At 35.3% G+C, this 19,870-nt stretch overlaps 1 protein-coding gene across 2 annotated transcripts in view; it reads right to left on the reverse strand.

Moving 5' to 3' along the window:
- Positions 1 to 16,145: 16,145 nt before the first annotated feature.
- The window catches only part of LOC144960512 (uncharacterized), a 74,894-nt gene continuing 71,169 nt past the window's right edge, over positions 16,146 to 19,870 (reverse strand). For both annotated transcript variants that reach the window (XM_078893690.1, XM_078893691.1), the window contains one exon: positions 16,146 to 19,870. This exon is cut by the window's right edge and continues 1,841 nt beyond it. The gene's annotated coding sequence lies outside the window, so the exon portion shown is untranslated.

The following is a 19,870-nucleotide window of genomic DNA, read 5'->3' on the forward strand; positions in this document are numbered from 1 at the left end:
TTTTCATTTCTTCATTTAAATGGAATAGCAATTTATCCATTCATTCTTTCATTCAAATTGAATAGCATTTTATTGATTCATTCCTTCATTCATTTATTCATTTATAAATTATTCATTCATTCATTGTTCATTCATTTATTCATTCATTCATTCATTCATTCATTCATCCATTCATTCGTTTATTCACTCATTTATCCAATCATTCATACATTAATTCCTCCCTTCATTCTTTCATTCATACATTATCCATTCATTCATTCATCTATTCACTCAGTTTTTCATTCATTCATTCATTCCTTGTCCACTTTGTTATTATATCACTCATTTCATTTTGTTGTTTGCCTCATTCATGAATTGTTTTCAATATGTTTACATTTCATAACGATTCATTCACCTATCATCCAATCACTCAGTGTTGTGAACACATTTTGTAACTATTATAAATCTTACGATATTTTATTGTTTTGTATTTCAGACATCACTGTTAAACACTCTTCAATGCCTAATTACAATTGATGAACAACCATTGAACAAGAGAGAGGTCCCAGCCACGAACTGAGTTGGTAAATATATCCTTCATTATTCTCTTTTACATGAGTTGGGCATCACATAGTAACTATAGACATCGTGATTAGTTTTGCATAGTGATTTGTTTTAAATGCATTTTTGGCATACTACTGTTACCGAAAACCACTTATATATTATGTTCTGAAAAGTGAGTCTTTAAAAACTAAATAATAATAAAAGGAGTCTACTAGCCGTCGTGTTATATTTAGTGATAGATAACTTGGGATTATTTTGGCATCCTATTATTGTTATCACACTCTAGTATATTAGCGTCATTGCGAATAATTGTACACAAACTAACGACGAGTCACACACATTGGTGATACATTTTTCGTTGTAACATCGTTTAGAGTACACGCGATTGACACATTGTTATTGACACAAGTCATAATAACTCCGCATTGTATTGACACATTGCTTTATAAGATATAACGATAAAAGGCATCAAATTCAACATACATAATAAGTTGAAATAAGAGAGAGAGATTTCTAAAAATAGAACAGTTCATTCCAGTAAGTGTAAATAAATAAAACAGTCAGTAACAGTATCCTGTCAATATAATATATATAAAACATCGTAACTAATTTATTGCAACATGGAAGCATATAAAAGATACTTAAGTCTCGCAAAGGACTTAGAAATACCCCAGGAAAGAATATTTTCATGGTGCGAAGAGAAAGTAAAAGAAGAAAAAGAACATGAAGAAAGAATTCGTAGAGAAGAAAATGAAGAAAGAATTCGTAGAGAAGAAAATGAAGAAAGAATTCGTAGAGAAGAAAATGAAGAAAGAATTCGTAGAGAAGAAAAAGAACATGAAGAAAGAATTCGTAGAGAAGAAAAAGAACACGAAGAAAGAATACGTAGAGAAGACGAGAAGAAAGAGTCCAAGAAAGGGAACTAAAAAGACAAATAGCTTTAGCAGAAGAAGAAACCAAAAGGACCCAAATGATGCTGGAAATTGAAAAAACAAAAACCGGTCATGAAAGAAAACATAATAATAGTGATGAATTTTTCGTGAAACTTCCACGCATGCCAACATACGATGAACGCTCAGACTGTCTAGAATCCTTCTTACACCGATTCGAAGTTCAGGCTAAAGGTTATCGTTGGCCAGAAAGCAAATGGGCCACAGCCTTGATTAACTGCTTATCTGGAGAACCGCTAAAAGTTTTCTATACCTTAACAACTGAAGATGCAGATGATTATGGTAAAATTAAAGACGCTCTACTAAAAAGATTTAGATTAACGGAAGATGGTTACCAGGAAAGGTTTCACACTGCAAAACCGGAAAGTGGAGAAGACTTTAATACATTCGTGAACCGAATTACTCAATTTCTAAATCGGTGGCTTGAGTTGGCAAACGTAAAACAAGACGACTTTGCAGGCCTTTACTATCTCACGATGAAGAATCGAATCTATCAAGCTTGCAACCCAGATTTAGTCGCATTCTTTAAAGAGAGAAAGCCAGAAAACTTGGACAAATTAAAAATCTACGCAGAAAACTTTAACAGCGCACATCCATTGACACCCCTTAGCAGAACATTGAAGGAACCATACTACGCTGCTGCTGCTCAGAGTCCAGGTACACCTAAAGTTCAGTACTCAAATAGAACGAGCCGATCAATCACTCGGAACACGCAAGTGAAACAGGATGATCATAGTAACAAACCATGGAACAAACAGTTCAATAGAGACCATAGCCGATCCTATCAAAACAAAACAAGAAATAGCACTGACAATAATACTGAGTATAAGAAAACCAACAAACCTATAATTAAATGTCAATATTGTGGAATGAAAGGCCACACAGCAGACAAATGTTACAAAATCGTGGGATATCCAAAAGAAACTGCAAATGCATCACTCCAAACAAGTGTAAACAATCAGACACGAGTAATGTCAGGAGAAAATATAAATGTGTATTGCGTGAAAGGTATGTCACTTTTAACACAAACTCACAAATCAGGATCGCTATTTTTTTGTGAAGGCAAAGCTAATGGAACTGATTGCAAAATATTGAGAGACACAGGATGCAGTACAGTAGGAATAAAAGCATCTTTGATCAATGACGAAGACAAAACTGGAAAAACGGTACAATGCATCACATTCAGTGGCACAGTCGAAACCTTTGAAACAGCTAATGTGTACATAGAAACCCCATACTATACAGGAATAGTGGAATGCTGTATACTTCCCAACCCCGTCGCTGATGTTATTGTTGGCAATATAAAAGGTCTTAAAGACAACCCAAAAGATGTAAAAGAATGGTTATTAACCCAAGAAACAGCTTGTCTAGCAGAAACAAGAAAGATGACTAAGACAACAGAGAAGCCAATGACTATTTCTCTTGAACCACAACAATTTGACAGGAACACGTTCATTGAAGAACAGAAAAAGGACCCGACTTTAACATCATATTTCAATATCGCAAACAAAGGGACGAAATCAAAAGTTGAATACATCATTGAAAAAGATATTCTGTTCAGGTTACATAGGAAAAGAAACAAAATAGCTAAACAACTGGTCACGCCGAGTGTTTACAGAAACAAAATCCTTGGAATAGCGCACGATTCAATAACTTCTGGACATCTTGGGAGCTCTTCCACATTGAAGAGAATATCCGAGAATTTCACATGGCCTGGAATTACTAAAGACGTCCGAGAATATGTGAAATCGTGTGACACATGCCAAAGAAGAGTCGCAAAAGGCAGAATACCGAGATTGCCATTAGAGACAACCCCAGTTATTGAAAAAGTTTTTCAAAAAGTTGCAATTGACATTATAGGCCCTTTAACAAAATCAGATAGAAACCATACACACATACTAACACTAGTCGATTACGCAACCAGGTGGCCAGAAGCGATAGCATTGAAATCAACTACATCGGATCACATAGCTGAAACATTGATGACAATTTTTACTAGAATAGGCATACCAAATGAGATACTGTCGGACAATGGACCCCAATTCACATCACATATTATGCATGAAACCATGAAACTCATGGGAATCCAACACTCATTCACAACTCCCTACCACCCCCAAGCAAATGGTCTTTGTGAAAGATTTAATGGCACTCTAAAGAATATGTTAAGAAAAGTGTCAGCAGAAAAACCAGATGATTGGGACAGATACTTACCAGCAATCCTATTTGCATATAGAGAAATACCCCAAGAATCTACAGGCTACTCCCCATTTGAGTTGATGTATGGACGATCACCTCGCGGCCCGATCAATATAGTAGCCGACATTTGTAAAGGGAATGAGGAGGACAATAACGAAATTATGTTTGCTTACGAATATGTAAGAAACCTGAAAGACAGAATAGAGGATACATGTAAGCTAGCACAGGAATCCGTCACTAAAAAAGCAGAGAAATACAAGGAATACTCCGATAGAAAAAGCAAGTCAAGAAAATTTGAGATTGGTGACAAAGTACTAATACTCTTACCCGATGACTCGAGTAAACTTTTAGCTACATGGAAAGGACCATTCAAAATAACAGCAGTAAAATCTAATGTTAATTACGAGATTAAAATGAACAACACAACAAAGACATTCCATGCAAATATGCTAAAAAAGTATTTTGATAGAGACACAGTGTCGCAACCTATGTTTACTAATATCGAAGCTTCAAATGCAGGATTGATCATACCGTTGGTCATGGGACACAGACACCCGAGACAGAAAAACAAACAAAAATCGCACAATTGCAACCACCTAAGACAAAAAAAGAAGTACGCAAAGTACTTGGGCTCCTAAATTTTTACAGGAAATACATTTACAACTTCGCGCACATTGCGACACCGCTAACAAATCTGACAAAGAATGGGTCACCGAACAAAATTGTTTGGACAGAAGCGTGTCAGAATAGCTTTAACCAATTAAAGGCATTACTCTGTTCAGAACCAATTCTTAAATTACCCGACATATCAAAAGAATTTGTTGTAAGAACTGACGCGTCTGATAAGGGCATCGCAGGTGTACTATTACAGGAACATGAGGGAACTCTAATGCCTTGCTTATATGCAAGCAGAAAATTATTGGACAGAGAATCACGATACTCTGTAATAGAGCGTGAAGGACTGGCCATCGTCTTTGCTTTAAAGACATTCAGCAGATATCTACTGCTAAAAGAGTTTGTGGTCGAAACGGACCATAAACCACTCACGTACATAAGAAATAACAAAATGAATAATAGTAGAGTACTAAGGTGGAGTCTATTTTTGCAAAATTACACTTTCAGTATCTCTCACATACCAGGCTGTGAAAATATTCACGCCGACCTACTTTCTCGATTAGTATAAACACGTGAGAAGGGTATAACTTAACCTCCCATGCATACTGTTAGTTACCTCGCAAACTATGCCAAATCAGAACGCACAATTTCGATAATTTTATTTGTAAACATGATGACCCAACTTAATGTAACATTGAGTATTGTTTGGATATATATACCATACCCATTCATGATTTGGGAAATCTTCTCTTTATCTATTATTGTTATGAATTTTCACTCATTTATGATTAATAATTGAAATGTCAATATTTCATTTACATTTTCATTCATTTCATTTAGTAAATTACCTTCATATCATCGACTTTAATCATGCTTCATTGCCATCATTATTGTTTATCACAATGATTTGTAATCACATTGCCATCATATTGTTTATCACAATGATTTGTAATCACATTGCCATTATGTTGTTCATCACAATGATTTGTAATCACAATCTTTCATTGTTATTGTCACCCATTCATATACCTACGTTAATATAAACATTTCCATGTCTAGTTAATAAATAATTTAATTGTAGCACAAATCATAACAATGGATTAATGCTAGAGTATCGTGATAGTAAATTTACTTCCGTTTGTAAAATCTATCTTTCCCATAATGGTTAAAGAGTATATTTTAAACGTGGGTGGGGGTGTCACAGTAAAGATTGTTCACAATTATCTTATTAAATTTTATTTTATTAAGAACTGAATTCATCTCACTCCAGTTATATTTCGGTAGGCTTAGATAAACTTTACCTTCTAATATTAGATCGTCTTTCCTTTTATAGCCTTCCCTCGAATTAATTTCTAATTAGTGAATACTTTTCGTTCTACATTCTGTCACGTAGCCACTTATTATAAAAGCTGATAGGTCTAACATTCGACACTCACTTTCTCTCCACAATCTATGCCGGACGGCCAGTCACTCTATTCCTATATATATATATTGTAAGATTTTTATCTTCTGGGACTTTGTAGATATTATATCTACACCATTAAGACGCCGGAGCTTTTAACTTTGATTGTATAATCTTCAAGGATCAAACCCAAGCCCGCTGTCAAAGGACTTCACAATAACTTCTTACCAATTGCCTGGAAGTGGAATTTTACGAGTCCGATCCTGTTATCAGAGGAATAGATCATCCAAGCCCATCAACTGCCTGGAAACGTAAACTTATGAACCTGATATATTATCATAAGTTACGTAAAGTATTCATATCTCTATTTGTAACTACCACGATCACTGTTTATCCCTTTTAATTAAATTTCATCATTATTTTTATTTCATTGTAAACGAATCGTTAATTGTTTTTCATTTATAGTAACTAGTAAATTCTGGGGCCTCATTCTACATATATCTTTATGCATAGTCGAGTAGCTCTTTACTCACTTGAGACCATGACAATTATTATTATTATTATTATTATTATTATTATTATTATTATTATTATTATTATTATTATTATTATTATTATTATTATTATTATTATTAGTAGTAGTATTATTATTATTATTATTATTATTATTATTATTATTATTATTATTATTATTATTATCATTATTATTATTATTATTATTATTATTATTATTATTATTATTATTATTATTATTATTATTATTATTATTATTATTATTATTATTATTATTATTACTATTATTATTATTATTATTATTATTATTATTATTATTATTATTATTATTATTATTATTATTATTATTATTATTATTATTATTATTATTATTATTATTATTATTATTATTATTATTATTATTATTATTAAAGATAATAAAAATAATAATAATAATAAAAATATTAATAAAAATGATGATAATGATAATAATAATAATAATAATAATAATAATAATAATAATAATAATAATAATAATAATAATAATAATAATAATAATAATAATAATAAGGTCAATATTATACGCGTCCATTGTTAGTCGTGCAACTTGCTGGCGGTATAGGAGAATAAAAATGCATATTAAATATATGATCGTTAAAAAGAACCATATAATAAACCTATTAATCGTGAAAATCCCACAGCAATAGCGTGAATACAAAAGGAGCTCGGAGAAGTGTACACCAGTGGGGAGTGAACCTGAGACTGGTTTTCGGCGGTTTTCAGCGGGATACGTATAAAAAGCAAAGTTAGGGGGTATAACTATTTTTACAAAACCCGACGAAACCTTAGATATTCGACAAAGTGATGGGAATTAGTCAAGATTGGGGAGTGACTCTGGGATTCTGGGAGGTGTACATCAGTAGGGGGTGAATATGTGACTATGAGAAGAGGATACCTGTGGAAAATGAACCTGGGACTATGGGAGGTGTACATCAGTAGGGGGTGAATATGTCACTATGGGAAGAGGATACCTGTGGAAACGGAACCTGGGACTCTGGGAGGTGTACATCAGTAGGGGGTGAATATGTCACTATGGGAAGAGGATACCTGTGGAAAAGGAACCTGGGACTCTGGGAGGTGTACATCAGTAGGGGGTGAATATGTCACTATGGGAAGAGGATACCTGTGGAAAATGAACCTGGGACTCTGGGAGGTGTACACCAGTAGGGGGTGAATATGTCACTATGGGAAGAGGATACCTGTGGAAAATGAACCTGGGACTCTGGGAGGTGTACATCAGTAGGGGGTGAATATGTCACTATGGGAAGAGGATACCAGGGGAAAATGAACCTGGGACTCTGGGAGGTGTACAGCAGTAGGGGGTGAATATGTCACTATGGGAAGAGGATACCTGTGGAAAATGAACCTGGGACTCTGGGAGGTGTACATCAGTAGGGGGTGAATATGTGACTATGGGAAGAGGATACCTGTGGAAAATGAACCTGGTACTATGGGAGATGGATACCTGTCGGAATTGAAGCCGGACTTTGGGATGTTGGTACCGAGGAGAATGAACATTAGACTATAGGAAGCGGGCACCAATGAGTATTTGTGACCCTTCGCCTCAAAACGATATTAAGTCGGATTGGTTAAGATGTTGAAAATTGAATTTAAAGCCAAAAATATCAGATTTGTATTGAGTTTGTATGTTTTATTGAGGAGAATGGGTACCATATTTTAAGGTGATAATGCCAACAATTTATATTTTTGACCAGTTTAACATTTAATTTGGCTTTTATGTATATGGTTTGTTCCGACATAATATCGTTTTGAGACGATGGGTCACATTTGAACCTTGTAGTGCAAGAGGTAGATGCCATTGGACAATGATTCCAGAATGTACAATGGACAATGAACCCGGGACTCAGGGAAATGCACACCAGTGGGGAGTGACCCTGGGACTCAGGAAGGTGTACATGAGTAGGGGGTGAACCTGTGACTATGGGAGATGGATACCTGTGGTAATTGAGGCCTTGCTATAGGGTTTGGGTACCTGAGTAGAATGAACCTTAGACTATAGGAATTGTGACCCTCCCTCTCAAAACGGTATTATGTCGAGATGATTCAGATCCCAAAAAGTGAATTTAGAGATAAATTGATGAGAAATTGGACCTTAGAAGTTTTTACAATGCAAGAAATAATCTTTATACTCCACCAGAACGTACAGAAATTAAACCCAAGTTGGATATTGGTGGCTATGAATTCAATTTCCCTTACCGAGTGCATCCCGACATAATACCGCTTCGATACGGTGGGTCACAATTGGGCACCAATGAGTCTTTGAACCTTGGAGTGGACACTGATTCTAGAAGGTTCAACGGACACTGAACCCGGGACTCAGGGAAGTGTACACCAGTGGGGAGTTAACTTTGGACTATATGAAATGGATACCAGTGGAAATTGAAGCCTCACTATAGGGTTTTGTAAATGTTGCTGCTCGAAGCACGAAGCGTTCATTTGATCTGTTTTTGTAATTAAATTGAAGCTTACAATCAATTTCACAATATTATTCCCTATAGGGTTTGTGTAACGAGAAGTATTAACCTGAGAATATAGGACACTTTTTTCGGACTGAGACAATGCTGTTAATGATCATGTACTCATTTTACACCTGAGTACGGTGAGAGAATGTGAGTAAAGAGCCTTGTCCAAAGACGCAACAATGCGCCGAGCGGGGCTCGAACCCAAATCCTTCTGATCCGAACGCGAGTGTTTTAACATAGCCGCCTCTTTATAAGTTTTTAAGTGTGGATAGATGATAAATCTTTGTTGTTGAATGATATAACATGATTTCATAACCTGTAACAATACAGAGTTAACCATTTCAGTCGTCGGGTGTGAGGGTCGAGAATTGTAATTCACTCGATAAAATTTTCTCTTTCCGTTCTCTCGTCACTACAATTCAGAACGAAAATGGAGCCAGCCTGCCGTTGACTTCAGAAGATGAAGACCATGAGGAATAACGTATCTCATTTTATCATCATTGAACAATTAAACACAGCGACAACATTTGTTCATTTTTGGGAAGCGTTTATCTTGTAGAAGCCGAGATTTTTAGCCCGTCTGACCGACCATCTTGTCTTTAGCTCTCTCCTAACAAACCATTTTCAGGATTTCCCCCAAAGCTTGACTGCCAACTAACACAAAACTATAGTTCTTGCGATAAATAATTCCTTCAGCAATTCATGATCTACACCACGATGTTCATTTTCTTTAACTCACTCAACCCTAACACCGACTATATCCGTAGTCTATCCCAGGTTACATTTACCCCATGCCTATATATTACATATTTCTGAGAAAAATTTTAGGCGTAGTATCAAAGCTAATCTATTTAGTTTTTACATGTCAATGGTAGTTGAATAAAACTAAACTTCTATCTAAACATTTTTTTTTCCAATTTTGAAATGTAGCAAAATTTTCTAGGATTGAGTGAGTCAAATGCTATGGTTTACAAGAGAAATTTGAATGAGAACAATGTTGGTTGTATCGTATTGGATGTGAAGATGTTCCTGTAGTGGGTAAGGAGAGGGTTTATGTTGTGTGCCGGGCTGATGCAATGATGTCAGACTAGAATTCCTCTTCATTTTCCGGGGCATATGAAATGATTGAAATCTGGTTTGATATGATAAATTAAATATATACATATTAAAGTATTATATTATTATATTAGATTAAAATATTAAATATAAACATGGCGTCAGATTGCTCCGTGTTAAACTTCCTTGGCCTGTCTGCGGGAATGATGTGCCCTCAGATAGTGGTGCATTCAGTATTATATATTGTACATTATATTTACTAGTCATGATGGACTAAGTTTATGATAATGATTGGTTCAAGGCTAGTCTAACGTCAGAGCCAATGAACAGGACCAAACGGTAAACAAGCGTAATAATATTGTAGTAAAATACACTATTACGCGAGTGTTTTATGTATTGACTCCTGAATGTTGAATGCTGCAGCCCGGATAGCACGAGTTATGCGGCTATGTGGTCTAGTGATATGACACTCGCTTTTGGATCGGAAGGTCCTAATTTCGAGCCTCACTCGGCGCATAGTTGAGTCCTTAGAAAAGGCTCTTTACACATATTCTCTCACCGTACTCATGTGTAAAATGAGTACATGATCGTTAACAGCGTTGTTCCTGTCCAAAACAAATTTTAAATTCGTCTAACAGGCATCATGTCCCGTCCATCATGTTAAATGTTGCTGTTGGTCAGAGACCCCTTGTACGTTTAGTGGTTATTGCGCTTTATAAAAAAAATCTCAAAATATCAAAAGAGTTCAACAAATGATTGTTACCCCGGTCTCACGATCTTTACAGGACTGCACTAGTCTAGGTAAAGCAAAAATATTATAAAGTCTGATCAAATTACATATGTCCGAGTCAGAATGATGCAATGCATATTATGAGATTGATACGTTTCAGATATTTCAGGTACGCGTTTTGTAAGATTTAACCCTCCCCTTACCAACTATAAGAAAATCATGAAAATGAACAGTGTGTTGTAGAGTTTGTTTTGCTAAAGAAATTATTTATCACAAGAACGTACTGCTATTGTGTTTGAGTGATAGAAATATATTTTTGGGTTAGTTGGGTGTGAAGTTTTGGGGGAAATCCTGAAAATGGATTGTAAGGTGAGAGTTAAGCGAAACTTCCATCGCATCGAATCCCGTGCGTGCTTGGGTCGAAGGAAGAGTGTGTGGTGATGATAGGCGTCTCTTCAAGATGTTTAACCCCCCCCCCTTACCAACCATATAAAAATCGTCAAATTCGTTACGACGCAGCCAAACGTGTTCTCATTATCATTGCTTTTGTACATCGCAATATTTAATCTTTTTTTTTTTGCTCTAGTTAAAGTATATTAACAATGTGTTGAAGAGATCAATTTGCAGGAAAAAAAAAATTGTATAGCAAGAACTATCAGCTATTGTGTTAGAGTGAAATAGATCTATGTTTTTATAGGTTGGGTTTGACCAGTGACATCTATAATAGGGTGTGACTTTTTGGGGATGATACAGAAGATGACCGGTAAGGAGATAGTAAATACGTAAACAAATACAATTGCCCGGTGTCAGGCTGAGCGTGAGCTACACGGCTGGGTAAGGGTTTTCTGCCAAATAGGTGTGAAGTGTCCTACTCGACAGGGGAGATAACTACATTGTCCGCCATTATAATATCAGATGGCTGCTGTCGCGAAAGATACGGGTAATACCATGTTGAATTTACGTCGTGGCTGGAACTGGAAAGTTAAAGAAAAATGTGACCCTTCGCCTCAAAACGGTATTAAGTCGGGTTAATTAAGATGCTGAAAATGGAATTTGTAGCAGGAAATATCATACTTAATTTGAGTTTATATGCTTTTTTACTGTGCTAAATACAAACATTTCATATTTTTGACAAGTATAACTATAATTTGACTTTTTAGGATCTGGTCCATCCCTACATAATACCGTTTTGAGACGATGGGTCACAAATACAACATCCTGAGGTTAAATACAAATAGTATTACCTAGTCATCGTAACCTCATGGCCTGACTCTAGCCTTTGTAATCTAAAGACATGATGCTCACACATCTAAAAAATACGTCTCAAAAGAAAATGATTATCACCAAACGAAAGTAAAAAGTGAGTGGTTGTTAGTATACGCTTCAACAGACGTGACGTCATTTTCCCCATAATGACGCAGAGCAATTTGGCAACTGGCTCTAAACTATCAAAATATTTGCGGACGCCCTTATGAAATAATTCTCCGACGAGCCTAAGAGTGTATACAGAGGATAAAAACATTTAAAATCAGATCATAGTTTAAATTATAGACATTCTGATCACATGAAATATGAAACAGTTCTAGTCCGCATGAATGATAAAAATTACCGATTTTCTTTCTTTAAAAGCAAGCTGATCGCTGCTGGGCGATGTGACATCAGACTATTGAATCCTGTTGGTCAAGAAAATAAATGTTTCCATTGGTTGAACTATTGATTACAACTCAAAATTACCTTTCTCTCCTGATCGTCGTTTTCCTTTATGCCGAATGTTGTTTGGTAAGTAGTAAACGAAAGCTACGGTCTGATTTTTATTTATGTATTTTTTTAGTTATTCATTCATTCAATTATTTATTCATGTTTTATATTTATTTTTGACAATAACTTAAAGGCCAGTATCCTTATGTCTATGTTTAGTGTGGATTCATGTATATGAAGAAGATTAAAATAAGCAGGTGGAATTACTGCAAACGTTGGATGACTCTCACTCATGAGGTTAGAAAAAAGAGCACCATAATCCTTGATTTAACGGAACACAACATTCTTTTCTAAATTGGAGGTAAAAGATTTAAAATAATCTTACTCACACATGACTTGTTCCCATTTACAAGTTTTAATGATTGTGACCCATCGTCTCAAAACGGATTATATCGGAACCAACCAGATGCTTAAAAGCCGAAGTAAATGTTAAACTGGTCAAAAATATAAATTGTTGGCAATAACACCCTAAAATATGGCATCCATTCTCCTCATTAAAACATACAAAATCAACACAAGTCTGATATTTCTGGCTATAATATCAATTTTCAACATCTTAACCATCCCGACTTAATACCGTTTTGAGGCGAAGGGTCACATATATACATTCAATTCCATTGTGCCTTAATTTAGGGTCCTGCTAATTGCCGTCCGGATGCCGTCCGAAGGTCATCTAAAGCATTTTCAAGCCATCCGGAGGCCGAAGTCGTCCGCCTTCCAAAAGCTCCTTGTACTGCTCCTGACGGCTCCGGATGGCAATTAGTAATACTACTGGGTTCGAGCCTCGCGCTCGGCGCATGGTTGAGTAGTAATTCTAATTGCCATCCGGAGCCGTCCGGTGGACTAGAGAAGCCGTCAGGAGGTCATCTAAAGCATTCTCAGTCCAATTGAAAAAAAAAAGAGCCTAGGACCGCTTTCATAATCTTCACGAAACAAAATGGTGACGGAAAACCAAAACAATTTTCGTATCAGGAAAGTTTACTCTTTCACTAATCTGTCAAGGCTTCTCTACAGTTTATAAAAGGATACTATATATCAAAAAATTGAATAAATAAACGCATGACAAAAGATCCACGGTGGAAAAAAAATATTGAAAGAAATGCCAGCACGAGGAGCTTTCAGAAGGCCTCCCTCCCTTTCGGACGAATTCAAGAAAGCTTCGTACATCTTTGAGGGCCCCCGGATTGCTTGAAAATTATTTAGATGGCCTCCGGACGGCTCCCGACGACAATTAGTTTTACAGATCGAAATTCATGTCAGCACGAGGATCTTTCGGATGACTTTTGGAATCTTCAGATGGCTTGAGAATGATTTGGATGACCCCCGAACGGCTTTCCTACGACGCTGGACGGCTCGGGATGGCAATTAGTATTACTAATTGCATTCCAGAGCAGAAAGAAGAGCTTTTGGAAGGCCTCCCTTTCGGACTTCCCATGGAAAGCTTTGTACAGGTCTGAGGGCCTACGGGATGGCCTGATAATGCTTTAGATGACCTCCGGAATGCAATTTGTGGGAACGTTCATTTGTTTACATCGCTGATTCACATTCCCAAAACAAGAACACTGTACACAGCAACAACACCAAAAAGTCTGCATGTTATTTTATGTCTACACATGTAGACTATTTATTATGTCTACACATGTAGACTATTTATTATGTCTACACATGTAGACTATATATTATGTCTACACATGTAGACTATTTATTATGTCTACACATGTAGACTATATATTATGTCTACACATGTAGACTATATATTATGTCTACACATGTAGACTATATATTATGTCTACACATGTAGACTATATATTATGTCTACACATGTAGACTATTTTCCAGTGCCACATTAATTTAGGAAAAAGATGCCAAACGAATTATTGGATAATTCGGAGTGGTCTAAGTAAATGCCAAAATTAACAAGGCATTGCATTTTCTAGGAGAAATGAATGAAAATCTTAACTGTTGTTTCCCATTTCCATGGTTCGTGTCTAGATAGGACTTTTTTTTTTGTTTCTGCAATGCCTATTTCTACATAATGGCATTAAAAGAACAAATGTGGTATCCCTGTGTACAATACTCTTCAACAGTCGTAACGTCACTTCCTTCCTAATGACGCATGGTAACTTAGTAACACTGGCTCTAAACTATCGGAACAATGGCGGACGCCGTATGAAATATTTCTCCGACGAGCATGCATATCCAGAGGAAAAAAACCCATAAATTTGATCATGTTTTGACTTTTACACATTCTGATCACAAGGCATATGGAAAGTTCTAGCCAACATGAAGAATAAAATGTAATGATTTTCTTTGTTTAGAACCAAGATGGTCGCCGTTGCCGAGTGGCGTGACATCAGTTATGTAGAGGAAATCCTGGTTCATGGTAGTTACTATTGATGTTGGTGGTCTCCCTACATATTTGTTGCCGTGTAGGATACATTCTGTCATACGATATTGTAGTTTGGGCTGAGATGTTATAAAAAACATTGAGCTTTATATAGCGCAATATCCACTAAATGTGCTCAAAGCGCTTTACAAGGGGTCAACAGCAACATTTAAAATGTAGGACGGGACATGACGCCTGTTAGGCGATATTACAATTTTTCGGACAAAGACAACGCTGTTAGCGGCCAGGTACTCATGTTACACCTGAGTACGGTGGGAGAATGTGAGTAAAGAGCCTTTTCCTAGGCCTCAACTATGTGGATACCACGCAGTTGGAGGTATGAGAGTCACAGCAAGCGATCTCATGCTTACCATGGTAGGTCACAAGACTCCACTCAGCTTCAGACTCCATCTTATATTTGATTAAACAAACAACTTTTTGATATCATATGTGACCCTTCGCCTCAAAACGGTATTAAGTCGGGACGGTTAAGATGTTGAAAATCGAATTTATAGCCAGAAACATCAGAATTGTGTTGTGTTTATACATTTTATTGAGGAGAATGGCAACCATAATCTTGAGTGCTAATCCCAACAGTTTATATTTTTGACCAGTTTAGCATTTAATTCGGATTTTAAGCATCTGGTTCGTTCCGATATAATACCGTTTTGAGATGATGGATCACATATTCCACATAGGTACAATGAAAAAAATAAACCCAGCTGTCTCTGTTCTGTGGCTTGGTGGTCTTGTGCTAAGACACTCGCTTTTGAATAAGAAGGTCTTGGGTTTTCCAGCGTCTCGCCGCATACTTGCGTCCTCGGCGAAGGTTCGTAACTTACATTCTCTCACCATACTAAGGTGTAGAATAATACCTGGCCATTAAGTGCGTTGTCTCTGTCCAAAAAATATTGTAATATTTTTGCTTAACAGGAGTTATGTCCCGTCCTACATGTTAGGTGTTGCTGTTGGCCAGGGACTCATTGTAAAGCGTTTTGATCCCGTTCAGTGGATATTGAACGATATAAAAGCTTAAATTTATTTTATTTTTTTTAATATATTTAAACTTAACTATTGTAGAATTCTGATGACGTCAAAACAGGCGTGCCAGAAACATTGGTTTGCTTAAAATGACTTGTTTTGTGCTTTGGCATTAAATGAAATCCAAGGAAGGAAAAGATAGAGATACAACCGACAAAGTGCGGAGAGATTGAGGTTTTTTTTTGTGTGACCACCCAATATACGCAATCAAAACAAAACTGGCTCTAAGGCACATGAATAAGACTCCTGGTATCGGAGGCACTTGGTAATATGGAACCTTAGATATAGGTCGTTCTTTAAGGGGGCGAAACTAAACTACCCAGATACATAAATTTACTTAACTCTCAAAGGCAACTTATTCATATTTCATAATGCCATTTGAATGCTGTAGACGATGTTCTTGATATGAAATAAACAGCACCAGATCTTATTCATTTTTAGGAAGTGAATGTTTAATAGAATCAGGTATTCCTGTAGGAAAAGAATAAAATGGCATTGCAATGGAAACTGCAAAAATTGGTTTATAATGTCTATAGCCATTGGGTGTAGAAGGGATATTTCTCTCAAAATAATGATAATATTCATATTATTGGTGATTCGTGCTGATTTTACTGATAGTTGTTTGTCGTGGTTGTGATGGTGATGGTGATGTGGTGATCGCGATGGTTGTAATGGTATTGGTGGTGTTAAATTATATTCTGTTCACGACATTATTAGTAACTTACGTTATTGTAACAAGAAATTTGAAAGAAAATGTCGATAAGAAATAGATGAATAATTCATTATATAATGCCCATGTGATAAACAATGTTTACTGTTTCACAAGGGCAAACAAAAATAGTCTAATAATAAATGATGTAAAATAAATCATGATAAAATTTATACTGATTTCATCCACATTTGATCGCATTGAATATATAAGAACACTTCAGTCAGGAGTATAATATACCCATGGTTTAAACACTTTTAAATACGTAAATTTCTATGATTTTGAAATCATGAACGATACATGCAGGATTGATTTTTCAACTAAATAAAAAGACATTTAATCACGTAAAAACAAATATAATTATATTATTAAATACATTCGTTTAACACGTTTTGGCATGGATATGTATTTCGTATTTCAAAATATGTAGAACGTTGGCAGCTTGATAAATGTGAATGTAAAGTCATAGACACGGGAAGATCTAACCCAATGCAGAGAGGTGATTCACTAGGAAAAATATCTCTAAAAATCACCAGCACATTCGACTGCTTTCTTGCAAGCCAAAGACTCCGTTCAGGGTCAGGACAAACATTAATATCATTCCAAGACAAATATAGAAAGCAATTGGAAAACATATACAGAGGAATAGAAGACACAGAAAGTAACTTTCTGCCCACTATGGGAGGTCAAACCGTGTCAAGTTGTATCGCTTATTAAGATCTCATAGGCTTAAAAAAACATTCCCATTCGCTGTGAACTAAGCTGCATAAATACTTTTTTTCTCAAATTCATATACACAAAATTCATTGTTAGTTGACAACGTTATGTATATAATCCCAGTTATAAATTATTAAATATATTAACATTTGTTGACAAATTGATTGATTAATATCAAATTTGGGAGCTTTTGATGTCTGAACATAAACGTAAATGTCACAATTTATAAATGTCTTATAATAACTGTTATAACATACGGTAATTATATATGGATCCCTATAATGAACAGCTAGTCTATAAAAGTGAATAATATTCGATGATGACGTAGTAGGCTTTTACAAGAATTATCTTTTAACCAAACGTTGAGAGACAACAGACATACGTGTCTCTAGACTACAATAGAATAAGAGGAGATCGACACACCGAGATAAAACTGTCAAATCACAGCAACCCATTAAAAAAGTCGATTCTAAATTAAGTGTAAAATATTGCAAGACTCTATCTTATACATTCAAATATTAATTTACCATAAAAAATTGAAAGTTTACGTTTTACTTCTTTAACAAATCCCGTTCCTTCTCTACAATTAATCAAGAAATGATCATTTGTACAATAGCTTTATAGTTTCATTCAATAACAACAATAAAACAATAATACTCAATTCTCATATATTTGACACTCAATTTCATTCCAAGCACCATGTTCATAACTACAAAAAAAACTTTTTTGAAATAATATGTCATATATTTTCTATACAACAAGAATGAACTTTAAAGACAACCTGCTTACAATAATACCACTGATTAAAGTGTCTTAAGACTGATGTAGAAAACAGGGACTTAAAACACTTTCCAAATCTGTGGACATATTCTAATTTAATTTTGATACAATATCTATAGGATTCGATTTATCCTTTAATTACTTATGCACACTTTAGTGTTTATCTCAAATCTCTCGACATGAAATCCTATATTCTTTGTTCTATGAATTATAAACTTTAGGTTTAACTATGACGGTTTGAGGAAAAGTCAATTCATCACAAAGGTTGTTTCGTGTTTCATCCAGTATTTTTCGAATTTGAAAGGCACTCAAGGTACTCAAATCATTTACATCAAATTATCAATTCAGAGTTTTGCATTTATTTTTAGCGTTATAAGGAATGTGACGACCAAAGTTTGTTTTATCGTATACAAGTCATGTAAACGGATCAAACATACATTTTCACAAAGCATTAGTTTCAATAGCTAAAATAAATTAACAAAGACTGTCAGATGACACAAATAGAACATATCCTTGATCTTCTTAATTATAATGTAAAAAAGTTGTTCATCACATTCAGCCAATCAGAGAAAGGGTTTATTTTATTTTTTCTTCTTTGTTTTAAACTGCAGTGAGAGTGGAAAAAAAAAACTGAAACCAGCCGAATTAAACGAAACCTGGAACGAATTTGATTTTTTTTGTCTCTGTTAAGAAATATTAGAAAATCTACAAATGGAAAATAGCTGAATATATTTTCATGTAGTCTTGACATAATATATTATCATTCTTTTAAAGAAAAGAAGGGGCATAATCGATGTATTTTTAAATAGTAATAATCATTAAGTTATTTCCCTTCAATTTGTATAACCTCGTCGATACGATAAATTACAATTATTAGTAGCCCATCGCGTGTTATGTCGTTCTTACAACCACAAGTCTATCACCAGATCTGGGGTTCGAATCTTTTGGGGCTGATCCTGGTATAGCTATTTACGACAGAGGGTTTCCTGGATGGATCGGAGACTAGCTCTTGGCAAGAACTGGAGTACCTGGTGGTCCGGGAGGACACAACGCTAATACTAAATGCAGTGGAAATAAAACAATCGGTAAACATGTGGTTTTTATTCATACTAAGAATAACATGTTTTTAATTCTCTAAGCCTTTCTCACCCTCTGTCCCTCACACTTTCTCACACACAATCGCTATGAATTAATGACTCGCTCGCATACATTAATTATAATTCCTATTGTATAACATCATACAAAAAAAAAGTTACTAACAAAACGAAATGAAGTTAGTAGGAAACTGCCAGAACCCGCGACCTTACTGGTACGACAACTCCGCTTGGCCGGGGAGAGCGTACTCTAGCTTATGAGCTATACACGAAACCAAAAAAGATCGTCTCTAACCTTAGTCTTTTATTAGAGCCTTCTCTTCCTGACTTCTTCAGGTCACGGGTTCAACTCACACAACCGCCGCGAAGTAGTCACTCACAAATTTATTCAACAACACTAACAAATATTTTATATATTATAAGAAATAGGGTTAGGGACAATGGTTTTACCCTAAGGTTAATATAAGATTTTTATCATCGACCATATACTTACTGACATGACTATAAATACTAAAGCAATTTTTCACAAATTTACATAAAAGTAAGTTGAAAACTTTCCTAAAATTAAGGGTTGAATACCGTTTCCGTTGATTCAAATGGTCATTTGTACTCTTGAGTCATTTTTGACTGTCATTGCGAGTACCATTATTGATTTTACACAATTCTAGCATATCCACAACAAAAGAAGATGACCAAATTTTAAACCTCTTGATACTATCAAATAAAAATATCTATATATTCTTTAAAGAAAATATGTTGGTGGGGTCAACATTGGTCCGTATGATAACATTTATTCAGGTGTGATAACCTGGATGACATTGTTGGCCGATTTTATCATTAGTGTCCAGGCGAATG

Source organism: Berghia stephanieae, chromosome 15, assembly GCF_034508935.2.
Source record: "Berghia stephanieae isolate SIO BIC M18660-M18661 chromosome 15, UCSD_Bste_1.3, whole genome shotgun sequence".
NCBI lineage: Eukaryota > Metazoa > Mollusca > Gastropoda > Nudibranchia > Aeolidiidae > Berghia > Berghia stephanieae.